Raw genomic sequence first — 18,820 nt, forward strand, 5'->3', positions numbered from 1 at the left:
AATTTTAACAGCAACATCACCGTGCTGCTCCATAGATCTCACAGAAAGAATTGTTCACGGATGTACTGGATTGTATTCAGAATGCGTTCGACTGTGTTCAAAATGGATTCATTAGTGTTTAGAATGTGCTTGAATATATTTAAAATTGGACTGAACTGGACTAGCTTGTTTTGCATTCAGAATGAACTCGGTAGTGTTTGGAATGTTGTATTCAAAATGGACTTAGCTGTTTTCAGAATGGGCTGGGTTGTTTTCAGATTGTGCTTGATTGTATTCATAGAGAGCTCGGCTGTATTCAGAAATCGCCTGGTTGTTTTCAGAATGGTCTCGGTTGTGTTCAGAATGTGCTTTGTTGTATTCAAATTGGACTTGGATGTTTTCAGAATGTTTTTGGTTGTATTCATACAGAGCCCGGTTGTATTCAGAAATCACTTGGTTTTTTTTGTGGACTCGGTTTTGTTGGAACAAATCTGATCAACATTTTATTTTCTGGACTTCGTTCCTATATAATGGCTCAGTTCGATTAATGAAGTTTCTAGTTTCTGGGGTCGAAAGACTTGTAACTGACTTGCTACGCTTGTGTATGTATAGATAGTCTTTTTCAACGCTCTGTCAGTGTTGACCTATGGATAACGGTGGACACATTCGGTAGTATCGAGGAATTCTAATGGTGAGGTTGTTGCTGGTTTGGCTTTCTGTTTTGAACTCATTTTACTCCTGTCGTTTCTTTGTATTCATTACAGCGCACATTGGTCTCCAAAGGGTGAATGGAGCTGTCACCTGGACGGACGGTTCAACCCATCTCCCCGGAAAAACTTCCATAGAAATTGATGGATGTGGACTCCTGTATCATGGGTCCATAACGACCTACTATTGCAACTGGAACAGGTCTTCTTTTTGTGAAATACCGGTGTAACACTTGAGTGAGTTACAATTCAGCGTTACTGGCAGGTTCCAAGATTAATCCTTATTTGGAAAATGACAAAATGTGTTGCAAAACGGACAGTCACATAGGTTTTTATACTATCGCATTTTATGTTTAACTCTAGCATGAAACAAAAAAATATTTTACTACCAGTACAACCGTTTGACACGCACGAGCGAAGGAGCACCGTCCACACGAATTGGGCCACAAATGAACCGACTACAGGGACTCCCATCCCTTCACAACTGCCACCCTTTACTACCTTCAGGTGAAAACAATGACTATAGTATGATTTAAATTGTGAATGCCCCAACTGTTCCTATCTTCTCAAAAGGAAATAATCTCGCAAAAAGTGAATCCCCTTCATTCATCCAGATGTCTTCAAGGACACTCTCTGCTTCAAATTTACCAACAAAGATTGATACCTTTTACCAAACCATACTGTTTCTTTCTAAAAAACAAAATGAATTATGCCGATCAGTTAAACATGGCGAAATGGAGAAGACAGAGGATTTCACCTGTCAATAGATATCTGTGAAACTGGACTAGTGAACACGTTATCGGAAATACTGACTCACATTTGTTCGGTGATCCTTTATGGTTTTGAAAAAGACATTCCACCATGGCTGGTTAACGTACATTGAATAAACTGGCAGTAACGTAACCATATCATACGTAAAGAAGTTACATGAAACATATTTACAAACAGTGGCTAAAAACCAGTAAGACAATATCCGAAGTTTAATTATATGTATTACTATAATGGAATTAATATGCCCGTAACTCGGAACTGAAAATAGTGTTCTCTATTCATCCAGATGTCATAATCTTGCTTTCAGTTGCGAGTTTATGTCTTTCCGTTTAGTTTGGTGTATTGGTCAATGGCCCGCGTACAAACAAAATGCACCAATTAATGACAAAAGTAACAACAACAGGTGACAAGAAATTCATATAACTGACCAGGGTTGCATATAACTTATCAAAGGTTATGACAATACCATAAAAGAAAAACGGCGGTCTGTGACCACATATCACGTATAGTAACTATGGCATTGCAAAAGATTGTATTTTTAAGTCAGTGGTATTTCAGCGTTTTCAATACACACCATCTTCTGTTCTGTTTATTAATTGTATTGTATGAAGTAAATAGAAATGAATAATGTATCGTTAACTCTACTTTCAAACAATTCTTTTACGCATTATGTTCTTTGGTTACATCTAGTTGTTCCTACTGTTTGTGTTATTACTTTACTACGGAGGACAAGCGGGGCAGCACTGATGTCCTGGAAACTATCAGGAGTCAAGCTGCCAAGCATGGTTACCTATCCAAGGACTGTCCGAGGTCGACAGTACAACTGATTTGTGACCTGAGCTCTACACACAGGTCCATTCGCCACCACGAGACACCATTACTTGCAAGCTCTTTCAGTGTTGTCACACCTCCCCCCTAGTGTGCATACCCTGTCCTTTGCACCGAAAAGAATCCACACATCTGATGACAGGTGCCGAGATGGTGGACACACGAACACATATAGACACCTAATTGCAGGTATAATTCCAAGCGTGTAGCATCAGTTCACAAAATACTGAAACTATTTGTTCCAGTTTACAAACCTACAAATGGGTACCTTGTTATGATGAGGTTATGTTATACCTCGATGCGCCTATCAGATTGCATGAGTTGAGTTGCCAGTGCACAGAGTACGACATCACCTTGAGCATGTATGATACAGATATGTGCGCGATAAAAAAATTAAATAATAATGATAATCATTAAATTTGCACAAAACTGTAACAACATATATTTTGTAACGATGGCAATGTCATTAAAACATTAAATTTATATGTTTTACATACTGTGCGTGTTTGTAAAGGGTCAACAACTTCGCAGAAAAGTATGGATAGCACTCTGGAAAGACTCACCATACTTTATCATTGATTAACTGAATGTCCTTCGACAGCTGGTCACGTTTACATTTTCGCTAAGTGCATTACTGGTCCAAGATGATCTACCTTCAGTTGTTGGTGACGCATAGCCCGTATTCTATTTTATTTTGTCCAAATAGTGCTACTAGTTTTAACTTTCCACACTAGTTTTAAGTGTAACTGTGATAGTCTAGTTGTTTTACTGTCCTTTGAAGACAGGTTTTATGATATATACATATTTCATTTCAATATCAAACATGTTCTCATCACGACACGGCTGGAATATTGCCGATGTGACGTTAGATATTCACTCACTCAATCACTCACTGTTGGTCCAAAATGGCGTTTCCCTATTATTGTGTACAATGTCACAATGTAATCTCGTGTTAAACGATAGTACAAACCCAGAAGTGTAAATATTTCGTGAAAAAATCTGCCTGATATACATATGCCATTTGTCGTCTTTGATAAGCATAAGGTTTGTGTTACACGGAAAAGTTTGAGCAATAAACTGAATATTGGTTTTGACACATTCATTGTTGTTATATTGTATTATATTCAAAGTTAATGCAGTATCATTGCTGGTGCCGGGAATATTTCTCTTTTTAACTCGCTTCAAAATCAATACAGATTCCTAAGAGGCAATTATTAGCTTTATTCATAGGTCAGGAATGCTCATGAAATATACATCCTTGCGAATATTTACAAACCAAAACAAAATACGTCAACGGTATAAAATGAAATATTCACATACATGGATTGCAACTCGTCCAGGCAGTCCTAGGATGCCCAAAGATATATCCATTATTTCACGTTTTCCGCCACAACCGGCTTAACAATGTATGCTTTTACCCTTATTATCAACACACACCATCCTTTACAGTCAAACACGCATATGTGTCCCATACGTGGCGTTCACGTCCCTGCACCTCCTCTCTGTGTGTATCAACGTGGATCGATAAGAGTTTTTCTTTTACCCTCGACGCAATTGAACTTGTTTTCTCCAAACTTTTGTTTCTGACCTCTTTGACGTTGTTGTGGCTTCAGAACATGGAAGTTTCCATCTGTAAATTACATTTGTTTCATAAGGGCCTTTCTTTATTTCATCATGATTACAATTACTTACTTGTAAAGAGTGAAGTATGTCGTGGTTTCAACGAATGCCGTGAATATGCAATTGTTATTTAGACAGTTCCATTTTCGTTAAACATACTTGTTATTGTACAATCTACAATGCCATTTGGGTTTTTTCTTACTGATATGGAAAGACAACCTTAAGAGATAATACTGTGATTTGCCTATGTCTTTCTACAAAATCAAAATTCATTTCCCTATCAACTTTATTGGATAGAGGTCGGACCATTACAAGAGGAAGACCCTGACATTACGTTACATATCGGCCTTATCCCTGTGGGTATGTTTTCTAGAGACTCCTTAAAATAAAAAGAAAATTTCAGCTCTGTTTTGTTTTTGAATATTTATGACCAAAAAAGACTTTAATTCTTAAAACGTCATTTAAATGTGGTTTACGTCCCAGTCTACGATTGTAAGCTGTAATTGAAGCTTTACGGTAATATCAAGACTGTAATTACCTTTAACACAAACTGCATTTCTAGCCCAGCTCTCAAGACATCTATCATGACCATTACAAGAGACGGCTGAGCATGGAACAGGTGATATCTGCCAATAGAAGCTGAATGTGGACTGGGTACATGTATATGTAACTCCTCCGAGGCATACAGACTCAACATATTTCTTAGTGATCCCTTCAGTACCTTGGGTCGTATGTATTGCATGGACTACAATTCACACTCTGAAACGGAATACATTTAGATAAAATGGCTTTTCTTCTGTACATTATCATCGTCTAAATAACTCACCTGCAATGATGAATAAGATAAAGATACGTAAACACATATCAAACTTACATCTGGATTGTCCTTTTCAAGAACAACAAATCCATCTTTCATCTCACTTGGCTTTGATTCCGCACGTTGCTGACGACAGGTTAATGTATCATAACTGAATTCAATTCTCAGACAACCGCCAGTTTCAATACATCTTAACTGGCACAACCTTATGCCAATATTGTATAAGACAGTGCTCATGGCTGCCTTCTGTTTTGTTTGGCCTCCACATCCTCTTCCCCTGGATGTCGGAATTCTGGACATTGAATGAACAAAGTTTGACTGCAGAAGCAGAATGCAGGCAACCACTAAAGGTCGGGGTGCCATAACTGTTGGTAGAGGATCACAAGGGTTTATAGGGGATCACAAGTCTTCCACGAAGACTACAAATCTTTACAGAGGATCACATGCTTTTATAGAGCAACACAAGTCTTTGGAGAGAGTCAGTATCGACCACACACTGTAGAGCGTGAATAGACGACTGTTGAATTCCACACCCAAGGTAGATCTGTGCACGTGTTGTTCTGGCAGTTGTTATATGGACATCGTATTGCAGAACGTGTTATCACTGTATGTGATGAGAGCAAGATTAGTAGCACCGTGCGTGAAACCATGGTGGGATACAGCTTTTAACTTTAGAAAGAATACATCTCAAAGAGGTAACGTACAAAACTGAAATCAGGCAATCTACGTTACCACCATGTGTAGTCTATCTGATCATTTTGTTTCAATGATTATAATGTAACATGAAATACATGTGGAATAACATTTTGTCCAGTACATAATATCATCCACTACGAACCTGAAATCAATGTAATATTTTCACATGGAAAGGGCACCAGATGAGGAAAATCAAGAAACATAACGTTTTGTCGTAAACTGTGTTACCCATCACTGTATGGTAGATCGGCCCACTTATTATCTTTATTACAAAACAGCAAACATTACGTATTGATGAAACAATACAAATAGATGCCATGGAAAAGTAACGAATTATAGCATTATTAGGGGGTGTCCGATAATGTTCAGAATGTTCACTGTAGTGTAATTACGTTACCAAGCACAAGTATTATATTATTGGTAGGTATTAGTTGTATATGGGAAGAATGTATTGTAGCTGCAAAATGCATCACATCACATTAAGTGTATTACATCAAAGAGATTACATTTACGTGTATTGAGTATCACAGTCTGTCTCTGAGTATCAACTGTGACATATTACTGCAATTTGCTGCATCCTCTTGAAGCACTTTCCTCGCTATTGTCGTTTATTCCCAGCATTTTATGTGACATATTGATATATGTAGGTCACGTAGATTACATCCTTGAAAAGCAAAACGATATAATCTCTAATTATGCTTTTATTGTAGACTACATTCATTCACGTGGGAATGAGAAGTCAATTCGTCCGTTGCACTGGATTTATTCTGTGCGTTCATTCCTATTCCAACTAGATAAACATTCCCAGTTTGCACACTCTCTGAACAATCGTTGCTGCCAGTGCTACTACATCGCAAAGAAACGATTGACTGCAACAAAAATGGGAGAAAATACATTTTCTACAATCGGGGATAACCATTCAGTTAACAAAGAAGGCTCAGTCACCCGGGAAATTGAAATCATATTTAATCTAATTATGGACGTGCAACTTAACATAGACAATGGGAGATTCGTGCAAACAATCTACAAGTGGGGCCTGCGGTCAGCTGTTTGCAAGACTATTAATTTACCATGTACTCCACACTGCGCTATTATATGTAGACAGACGGGATGTGGGAAGACCGTTCTCTTGCTGGATTTGTTGGACGGGTATTATAAGGAAGTATTTGATAAAATCATTATCTTGTGCCCTACTATAGGCATGAACAAGACGTACAAGGAAAGAGCTTGGGTGATGACAGACCCGGACGTACACAGAGTCGACCTGGGTACACGTCTACAAGAGTATTAACATTGTTTCACAACAAATTTAAAGGAAAACCAACGTTGTTCATCCTGAATGACAGTAGCGCTAATAGAGAGATAACAAAAAAGAGAGACATGCTGTCGTATTTAACCTTCTCTGACCGGCATGCAAATCATAGCATCTGGGTGTTGACACAAAAATTCAACTCGGTGTTGAAAGATTTGAGGAAGCAGACGTTGGGTGGCATTATTTCACTGCAAGGACGAGTGGATTACCAAGTAATGACCTGCGGCCGGCCTTTATTTTGAATAACGTAAATTTTAGTAATGGCCTGGCGGCTGGCCTTTGTTTTCAGTAATGTCTTAGTAATGTTTTAGTAATGGCCTGTGAATGGCCTGCGAATGGCCTTTGTTTTTAGTAATGTTTTAGTAATTTTTAGCAATGTTTTAGTAATTTTTAGCAATGTTTTAGTAAATGTTAGTAAAATGCTGGTTTTTGAAGTTCTTGTCGTGTGTAACCTAACCTTTATCTCTCTGTCTTTAGTGTTTGTTGGTTATTATTTTTTGAAAATTAAAACTAGAGTACTATATTATAAAATGGAGTGTGATGAATTACTAGAGCAACTAAATATTTTCAGAGGAACAAAAGGACAACAAGCAGCGAGATAGACTAATAACACTAGTGGGTGGTAAGGGGAAACAATATTTAGGTAACAACATCACAGCTGACAAAATTCAGAAAATGTCAGACGAGGAAATCAATAAACTATAGGCTGCGTATGATTCAAAACTTGGGCCAAGATGACAAAAGTGATAGGTTCTACTATTACTCAGATTTACACAGACATAGTGTCACACTTTTTACCGATCCCACCGGAACATAGCTTCGATTAGAGAAGGACCCGTTTATCGATAATGCCTTGAGCTACCTCAGTTATTCTTTGTAACACAAATACGGCATGTATCTAGCTCCCATGACAGCAGCAATTATCACGACAAAGCATCGTAAATTTAACAAAACGTAATATTAGTAATTAGCATTTTCCGAGAGAAATTTTCTGTTTTCTCAACTGAGCGAGTCAAACACGGCTGAGATAGAAGCGGAGCGAAAACGACACAATATAGCCATAGAAAAACTATGCGGTAAAAAAATACACTATGAGACGAATGAGGAGACTAGATTTTATTAATAATCAACTCCAACGCGAAAATCATGCCCTTAGAACGTTCAAGGACGTCGACAAAGCTATGAAAGAATACTACATTTTAAGAGTATACATTTTAAGGCAAATGGAAATTAACAAAATCAAATTTTCCAGGAACATCAGTTTTGCTGAAGCAAGAAAGATTGTACAATCTACTGAGCACACTGAAACTTACGCCTCTGTCACAAAAACATCTGAAACCTTATCAAAAGGAACAACTACACCAGGACTAACTTCGTCAAACTCATGTCAAACAGACCTGACATGGGTAAATTCAGATATTCCTCAGTCTGTCTCTCCTGATCTATCTCTGAACAGTCTACACAGACAGATACAGCTCAGTCTACACATCTCTTTCGACTTCACAGTCTGATAGAAACGATAAACAAACTGCAAAATCGAAATTCAAGACAAGGCCAGAAACTTCGAAATCAAATCGAGCACCAAAGGGGTCAGGTAATAAAATCAAATTGTAAAACAAGTTTGGATCACTTGAGGAAATGGATGTATCGGATCACATCCATCCCAGGGCACATAGCTTGTCGCCCTCAAAGAAAGCACAGTGTAGATCCCCAATCAACCCACCCAAACGATAATGTCTTCCAGAACTATAGTACAGTGGAACTGTAGAAGATTAAAGACACATTTTAATGAGTTACATCTTTTAGTTCAAGACCTGGCACCATCAGTATTTTGTCTAGAGGAAACTCATTTGAAACAGACAGATAATTTTAATCTCCATCAGTTCACTCTTTCTCAACTCCAGGTGACAGGGCCACTGGCAGATCTTCAATCTTCGTTAAGCAAAATGTTATTCACAGCTCGCATACACTTAAAGCTAATCTTCAAGCCGTTCCAGTGAGACTCACTCTTCATATTGCATTTACAATATGTTCGCTGTATATTCTGCCTTCTCACTCTCTTAACCTGTCTGATCTTCAAGCTCTCTAGGATCAACTTCCGAAACCCTGCATTAAAATGGCCATAATCCACTCTGGGGTGGTACAAATACTAACACTAAGGGTAAAATAATGATTTGTGTATATACAATGATGGTTCGAGCACTTATCTGCATCCTGCAACCGGTACCTACTCTTCTCTTGATTTATCTCTTGCAGACTCTACTTCACTCAATGAGTTTGAATGGTCAGTCCACAATGACCTTTGTGGAAGTGATCACTTTCCAACGATACTATCAGAAATATTTCCAAATGATTCGCCATCTTACACAAGATGGAATTTTTCCAAAGCAGATTGGTCCTTATTTCAAACTTTATGACCATCTAAACTACGACCCAAATGTTTTTTGTTTTGAATATGGCGGATCCTTTTCACGCGTTTTCCGTTGTTTTAACTGAAATTGCTGATGAGTGCATACCAAGGTCCTCTACAGCTCCACATGTACGGAAGCCATGGTTTAATACAGACTGCAAAAATGCTAGAAAAGTGAGGAAAAAGGCAGAGAAATATTTCCGTCATCACCCAACTGTCCACAATTTAAATAAATTTAAAATATTAAATGCAAAGGCAAGTCGTACCTTCAAGCAAACCAAACGGCAATCTTGGAGAAACTATACTTCCAAAATAAATTCACGCACGCCTATGTCTAAGATGTGGAACATGATTCAGAGAATCAAAGGCAAAGGTTCAAAGTCGGCTTTTTAAAGACTGTGATAATGTAATAACTGACACATCTAAAATTGCCATTAAAATTGGCGAAACTGTTGCCAAAAACTCATCAGCAGCAAATTATGTTCCTGTGTTTAAGACGTATCAGAAATTTTGATTCCAATAACTGTGAAGATTATAATGAAGTGTTTTCATTACATGAGTTATACACAGCTCTTGAGCAAGCTCATGACACTGCAGCGGGTGATGACAACATACATTATCAGCTATTGAAACACTTGCCTGAACCATGTCTGATGGCACTTTTAGATATATTTGACCAAATATGGACGTCTGTGGAATTTCCTCCTTCCTGGCGTGACGCCATTGTAGTCCCAATACCAAAAAAATCGTAGTACCATTGATCATTTGGTACGTTAGGAATCCTTCGATAAAAATGCTATAGTCAGTAAACAGCAGGCTGTATCGATTTTCTTTGATCTTGAGAAAGCTTATGATACGACGTGGAAGCATGGCATTTTGAAGGATTTACATGATTGTGGGTCGAGAGGCCGTTTGCCTCTTTTTATATCAGAGTTTTTAAAAGACAGGCAATTTCAAGTCCGAGTAGGTTCAACCCTGTCTTAACATTACAATCAGGATCAGGGTGTCCCGCAAGGCAGTATTTTGTCTGTTACTTTATTTAGTATTAAAATCAACAGTTTATCCAAGGTTTTAAAGGATTCAATTGATCGATCACTTTTTGTGGATGATTTTAATACCTCCTGTTGTGGTAAAAATATGCATACTATTGAACGACAATTGCAGTTGTGTTTAAACAAAATAAATAAATGGTGTCTTGAAAATGGTTTTAAATTTTCTAAATCCAAAACTAATCGCGTACACTTTTGTAGAAAATATAAACCGCATAAGGCCCCTGAACTATCTTTAAATGGCACTCCCATCAAAGTTGTAAAGGAGGCCAAGTTCTTGGGTTTAATTTTCGATTCTCATTTAACTTTCTTACCGCACATTAAATACCTTAAAGCAAAATGACTGAAGGCACGAGATCTGTTGAAAGTTGTTTCTCAAAGTGGGAAGGGGACCAAACTACCCTCTTACATCTATATTGATCACTCGTCCATTCAAAACTCGATTATGCAAAAGCAACCTTAAACTTCTTGATTCCATCCACCATCAGGGCTTAAGACTTTGTCTTGGGTCTTTCAGAATTTCACCTATTGACAGTCTTTACACTGAGGCCGATGAAACATCTCTTACACAACATCGTATAAAATGATCCTTACAGTACGTTACTAAATTATACTCTAATGAATCTAACCCTGCATATAACTGTGTGTTCAATCCACTCTATGAGGATTTGTACGACGAGAAGTCTTCTCTTGTTCCACATCTAGACTTAGACCATTTCTTTCTTCGGCCGGCATTGAGCTGGAAAACATAGCTCCCTCTCGTCTTCTTTCTTCTCCTCCTTGGCAGTTGGTTAGGCCACAAGTTGACCTAACATTATCTACTTTTAAAAAGTCACAAACGAATGAATTACAGTATAAACAAGGATATAATCAATTGAAACATAAATATAACAATTATAAATCCTTATTTACAGATGGGTCCAAGGATGGTGGCGCAGTGGTTTGTGCCACTGTCATTGGATCCAGAACAATATCTTCTAGATTACCAGATAATAGTTCTATTTTTTACAGCAGAAACTAACGCCATATTAACAGCTCTTAAATATATTCAAAGACACCCTAAACATAGACAGTATATAATCTATTCCGACTTTCTTTCTTGCCTTCGCGCGATTAAAAACTTGTCTTGTAAACATCCACTTTTAACTGAAATTATTGAAATGTATAATGATCTTGCAACTGGCCAATATGACATTGTCTTTTGTTGGTTACCCAGCCACGTAGGTCTTTCAGAGAATACAATGGCTGACCAGGGCAGCCCTCAGCAAATCTGTGACTCCATTTCTTATTCCATACTCAGATTATAAAACTGCTATTAGATCTTATATCCGTGATCTGATGCAGAAGAAGTGGGACACCCAAGTGGGTATCAGTAAATTACATGAAATATAACCTTACATTGATTATACCCATTTGGGTTGTCAGTCCAGATTTGAAGAGGTCATACTACGACGATGTGGTATTGGTCATACAAGGTATACACATGCATACCTGTTGAAAGGTGAAGATCCTCCATTTTGCATCCCTTGTGATGAGAGAACCACTGTGTTGAATTCTCCATCATAAGGGATAAATATGTCAATGTAAAAACACTTTCGGATCTTTTTATGACAGTCAATAGTCATTCAATTATTGGATTTTTAAATGAAATTGATTTCTTTGTTCTGTAGATAGTTGTATTTTAATGGTTGGTAGTATAGATTAGGAACATTGATCATTAGTGGCTGTATTCTCAAAGGGGGTTGAAGTATTGTAAAATTATTGTCCTCCTGAGAGGGTATGTAAGTTCCAAAATTTTCAAAGTAAATTTATACTTGCCAGGATTTTTAAGTGTAGTATTTGTGTTATTGTGTTATCCCTAGTGTGGTGATCTACATTCAGTTGTTGGCGATCTATAGCCTGTTTTTATTTTGTGTTGTCCCATCTAGATAAATGTTATATATATAAGTACTAGTTTTACATGTATATCTGTGATATTCTAGTTATTTTACTGTCCTTTGTCGACAGATTTTTAATATATGCATACATTCCATTTAAATGTTAAATGTTCTCATCACGATATGGCTGAGATATTGCCGATGTGCCGTTAAATATTAACTCACTCACTAATACCTTTTAAGTCATTCAGTTCTTCGTTCACTTTATGAAATACCAATTGTTTTATATCTAAAAAAGTATATATTTCTTTGAACTGCCATCTTCCAACCCCTCAAATATTTCCGAAAAGCACGCTCAGTAGGCATGAATTGTAATTCTACAGGGTTTTGTTCCTTTAGTAATTCGATAAGCTTAGACTTCCTCATACATGAAAATCCCCGCATTTCTTTTATTAGCTCTTTCACAGTGGGTTTGGGTTTTTTTAATTTACACCTAATAAATCTAGTAACTCAGGTTTCCTCATACGAGAATAACCTCACATTCCACGCTCATGTGCTCACTTTTACAACTCATGCACTGTAGTCATGTTACAGTGTGGTCATACTATATGTGAAACATTTCTCTAAATGCCATAGAGCTATCATGTGATCACAGTGTTACCCTATTAGAGATTTGTTTTCACCTATGTATAATAATAGACTTGTGGCGGGCTGAAAATACATCATTGACTGATGTCAAGCCTCTGATTGTTAACAAACTGAAAGAATTAGGACGTGGTATCAATCAGTTTAGTATTATTTTTAATAAAGATGTCTTCAAAGAGTATTTTCTGAGTGGATTCATTGTTGATAATGTACATATATGTATAGCCAGCTACCTAAACTACATGATAAGACAAGAATACAATACTGAGCATGTGATTACTGAGTAATCGTGCACATTTAAACATTTGGGTGACCTGCAGTCAAGGGTGTGGTGAACCCCATGCAGCTGTCTGCAGGTCACCCTATATAAACAAACCCAGCCTTATGTGAACGCAGACGGGTAGTGTCTGTTCTTTGGGTTTTTTTGTGAATAAGGGGGTTTAGATTGAGTAACTGATATTATATAGCTTATATAATGGGCGTGGTCCAAAACCGCCATCACTCATACTACTCCCTGAGAAGGGGCCAGCGCAGGTTGTTTCTTTCTCATTCCCAACGGAGCACAAGCGAAATTGACAAAAGGGCACTGGGAGTCTACCTACGCCCAGCAGTGATAGAGGCCTACAGGGCTGCTGAAACCAACCCACATACAATCAGGGTGGCATGGGCTACTTTGGCATACCACAGCAAAATTGCTGTGACAGAAATCCTCGACAGGGGTTTCTGGAGGTCAATGTCAGTCTTTGTCGACCACTATTTTTTAGGGAACTATCGAATGAAGATTTGGCTGGAGTGTCCTGGTTAGGACCCCAGGTCTTTGCACAGCAGAAGACTTCGGGGTCACTGTTCATCAGGAGACGAAACACACTACGACCTACATAGGTCTGCCCATGGTACAGGGTAACTTTCCACAGTTTTCTGAGATTCTTTGTTAATTAACGTTCGAACCATTCTCTGTTATCCTTTCGGTTAATTATTTAGTTCCCTCCTAAGTGGTTCCTCCCTATGCGGGCTCCTCACCACAGATGGGGTCACCTACAGGGATGAAGGGAACGGGTTGTTCTTCCGTACCGACCTTCAGTTTCACTCATCAGAACCACTTACACTACTACAAGTTTAGAGACGATCTGAGTCTTAACCCCCTCTAGCCTTCCACCTGCTGTGGGATCCTTGGCAATTGTTGGCTTTCAACTATGATAAGTATGTAAAAAATTGGACATTTTTTATTAAATGTTATCTTTTATACTTCCTTGGTTGAAAGCCAACAAGTTGTGATTTCCCTCCCTCATGCCCTCCCAGGTGGTTGGCCTCTGTCGGCGCCAGGGAATGACGTGTCAAGGGGTCACGTGACCTGTGGGGTTGCGATTAGAGAGATTGAGCACATCGGAGAGCTCTAGGGCAATTGTTGGCTTTCAACCAGGTAAGTATAAAACAATAACATTTAATCAAAAATGTCCAATAACTGAGCAGGGTTCCGCATAACTTATCAAAGGGTATGACAATACTATAAGAGAAAAACAGCGGTCTTTGACCACATATCACGTATAGTTAATATGGCATTGCAAAAGATTGTATTCTTAAGTCAGTGGTATTTCAGCGTTTTCTGCGAATAATACACGCCATCTTCTGTTCTGTTTATTAATTGTATTTTATGAAATGAATAGAAATGAATAATGTGTTCTATGGGTACATCTAGTTGTTCTTACTGTTTGTGTTAATACTTTACTATGGAGGACACATGAGGCAGCACTGATGTCCTAGAAACTCTCAGGAGTCAAGCTTCCAAACACGGTCACCTATCCAAGGAGTGTCCAAACTCGACAGTACAACTGATTCATGACTTGAGCTCTATGCACAGGTCCACTCGCCACCACGAGTTACCATTACTTACAGACTCTTTCAGTGTTGTCTTTCCACACAAGTTTTAACTGTCACTGTGATATTATAGTTATTTTACTGTCTTTTGAAGACAGATTTTTATAGTATATACATATTTCATGTCAATATCAAACATGTTCTCGTCACGATCGATATGGCTGAAATATTGCCGATGTGACGTTAAATATTCACTTACTCACTACTGGTCCAAGATGGCGTTTGCAGATTATTGTGTACAATGTCCCGATGTAATCTCGTGTTAAACTATAGTGCAAACCCAAAAGTGTCTGATTTTGTTACGGTTAAGAATTTGCCGTGACAAAAGGTGTATGAAATCCCCTGTCAACCAGCAAAACAGAACAAAGACAAGTCTAAAAAGTTCAAATATTATTTTTAGCAAAGAGAGCAAGTTATACAAAGTCACAAGTCAATTTCACAATACCGATTTCAAATACAATACAAACAAGACAAAATCTAAGGCAATGGGTCACAAAATATATAGTACTGCAAACTCACCAAAGTCTTAGTGTGAGAAACAGCTATGCAGAATGTTACACAGTTAGCGGTCTGACGGAGGCTATGAAGTGCTGCCCATCTATTATACGAATTGTGACCCATCATAATTATCATTCAAACCACTGAGCGTTGTGATCCAATAATAATTATTACTTAATTTATAACAAAATATACAAAAAACACACACCCGTAACAATGAGCATGTGCCATTTGTCGTATTTCATAAGCATAAGGTTTGTGTTACACGGAAACCCTTGACTGAATATTGTTTTTGACACATTCATTGTTGTTATATTATATTATATTCAAAGCCAAAGCACCATCATTGCTCGTGCCGGGAATATTTCACTTTTGAAAGACGCTTTAAAATCAATACAGATTCCTAAGAAGCAATTATTAGCTTTATTCATAGGTCAGGAATGCTCATGAAATGCACATTATTGCGAATATTTTCAAACCAAAACAAATACCTCAAAACGAAATATTCACATGCATGGATTGCAACTCGTCCAGGGAGTCCTAGGATGCCCAACGATATATCCATTATTTCACGTTTTCCGCCACAACCGGCTAAATAAAGTATGATGTAACCCTTATTATCAACACACACCATCCTTTACACAGTCAAACACGCATATGTGTCCCATACGTGGCGTTGACATCCCTGCACCCCTTCTCTGTGTGTATCAAAGTGGTTCGACACGAGGTTATATTTCATCTTTCCGATCTCTTTGACGTTGTTGTGGCCTTAGAACATGGAAGTCTCCATCTGTAAATTACATTTGTTTCATGAGGGCCTTTCTTTATGATCACAATTTTTTACTTGTAAAGAGTGACGTGTGTCGTGGGTATTTTTCGATTGCCCTGAATATGTCATTGTTATTTGTACAGTCCCATTTTCGTTAAACATCCTTGTGATTGTACAATCGACAGTGTCATTTGGTTTTTTTCTTGTTGATATGGAAAGGGTTTTGCGCTTTTTCCAAAGATAACCTTAAGAGATAATATTGTGATTTGCCAGTGTCTTTTTACAAAATACATTTTATTTCCCTATCCATCACAAGTTATCAGTACACTGTATCTTAATTCACGAACTATGAAGGATTTTTAGCAATATTAACCCTCATTTAATTAAAATTGTTTTAAAGGAATAATACTTGTTAAATGAACTGTAAACAGATAAATTGGAAGATTAAATTAGTACCTCAAATCAGGGCTGTACCCTCAAAGAGGGATGAAGTACTGTAAAACAACTGTCCTCCTGAGAGGGTACTTAATTCCCCTAAAATCTGACGTAAATTTAAGTTTTCTAGGTTTTTAACAGTAGAATAAATGTTCTTTTACCGTAGGGCTAGGTTTGTATAAATTGCTAACATCTGAAGGGATGATGTAAATCCAACTGGGCCCCATGCAGGAAGCAAATGTACTGTACGTCCCCATGGTTTTTAGTATGGTGATCTACCTTCTGTTGCTGGTAACCTATAGCTCATTTTTATAGTGTATTGTCCTCTATAGATACATTGTCTTAGGTCTAATCACTATTTTTACATTTTACACTGTGATATTCTAGTTAGTTTTACTGTCCTTCGTTCACAGGTTTTTAGAATATATGTGCCATTAATCCATTTGTATTTTTATAATTAATCTTCTAGTCACGATATGACTGCAATATTGCCGATATGACGTTAAATATCAACTCACTCACTCACTTATTTCCCTGTCAACCTTTATTGTATAGAGGCTGGACCATTACACGAGGAAGAAGACCCTGACATTACGTTACATAGCATATCCCTGTTTGTATGTATCTTATCCCTGGCGGCTCCCCGAAATCAAAAGAAAATTTCATCCGGTTTCTTTTTCGAATATTTATGACAAAAATTACTATTGACTTTAATTTTTAAAACCTCATGTCATTTAAATGTGGTTTACGTCCCAGTCTACGATTTTAAGCTGCGATTGAAGCATTTCAGTACTATCAGGACTGTAATTACCTTTAACACAAACTGCATTTCTAGACCGGCTCTCCAAACATCTGCCATGGTCACTGGCAATAGAAGCTGAATCTAGACTGGGTACATGTATATGTAAGCAACATTTCAGAGGCGTACAGACTCAACATAATTCTTAGTGATCCCTAGAGTAAGTTGGGCCGTATGTATTGCATGGACTACAATTCACACTCAGAAACGGAACATATTTGGCTAAAAATGGATTTTCCTCTGTACATTATCATCGTCTAAATAACTCATGGGCAATGCTAAATAAGATAAAGATACTTAAACATGCATCAAACTTACATCTGGATTGTCCTTTTCAAGAACAACAAATCCATCTTTCATCGCACTTGGCTCGGATTCTGCACGTTGCTGACGACAGGTTAATGTATCATAACTGAATTCAATTCTCATACAACCGCCAGGTTCAATACATCTTAACTGGCACAACCTTATGCCAATATTGTATAAGACAGTGCTCATGGCTGCCTTCTGTTTTGTTTGGTCGGAAATCTGGACATCCAACGAACAAAGTTTGACAGCAGAAGCAGAATACAGGCAACTGCTGAAGGTCGGGTGTCATAACTGTTGGTAGAGGATCACAAGGTTTTATAGGGGATCACAAGTCTTCCACGAAGATCACAAGTCTTTATAGTGGATCGCAAGCCTTTACACAACATCACAAGTCTTTGGAGAGAATCACCTTAGACCCCAGTATCGATCACTCATCGTAGAGCGCGAATACAGGCCTGCGCACGCGTTCTGGCAGTTGTTATATGGACATCGTATTGCAGAACGTGTTATCACCGTATGTGATGAAAGCGAGATCAGTAACAATGTGCAAAGCAATGTATGAAAGCACATCATCCGGAGGTGACTGATAGGCAACAGGAACGTTGACTTGAGATTTAAGCGTCCAAGCAACAACAACCCATCCTAATGGTCAACAACGGCGCTGTTCTCCTTGATGGCCATTTAGCTTCCGCATCGGAAAGAGGACCTATGACCATAAACGTTGGTCAACGGCGTCTAACGTATCGTTTTACTGGCCAATGTACGTTGGAAAACTCGACAATGTTGACGTTTTAGTGTGAACATAATATTGGACAAATATGCAGTTAGAAACGACTTGGCTGAACAAATGCCGATGCGACTTAAGACTTCAAGACACTTTTCAATTTAACTTTTCAAATTTTCAATTTGAAACAAATGTGTATCTTCTGTTGTTGGCGATCTATAGCCTGTTTTTTTATATTCTATTGTTCTTTTACGGTTCTTCGTTGGCAGATGTTTAAAACATGCATATATATTATTAAGTGTTAAATGTGCTCTTCACGATATGGCTGAGACTTTGCCGATGTGAAGTTAAATATTAACTCAATCACTCAGTGCAGGAACGACCCAATACTATATTGCATATGTTCAAAGGAGGAAATGAGACATGGTCTACAGAGATATACATCAAGATGATGTATTGACATGGTTTCTATGTTGTTAGACAGAATGATCTGCTTGATGTTGTCTGTATGCTCCCAGTAATACTATGTCTGTGTGACGACGATCTGTATATTATCCTGTCTAGACCAGACAAGCCAGGGACTCATTTAATAACAACTGATTCGTTCCTACAATGATTTACATCAACTAAGTCTGCGAGCCTGACCACCTAATCGCCCAATTCACCTCTATACCAAGCGTGGGCTGTTGGATGCATGTAT

This window comes from Haliotis asinina, chromosome 1 (assembly GCF_037392515.1).
Source record: "Haliotis asinina isolate JCU_RB_2024 chromosome 1, JCU_Hal_asi_v2, whole genome shotgun sequence".
NCBI classification, from domain to species: Eukaryota; Metazoa; Mollusca; class Gastropoda; order Lepetellida; family Haliotidae; genus Haliotis; species Haliotis asinina.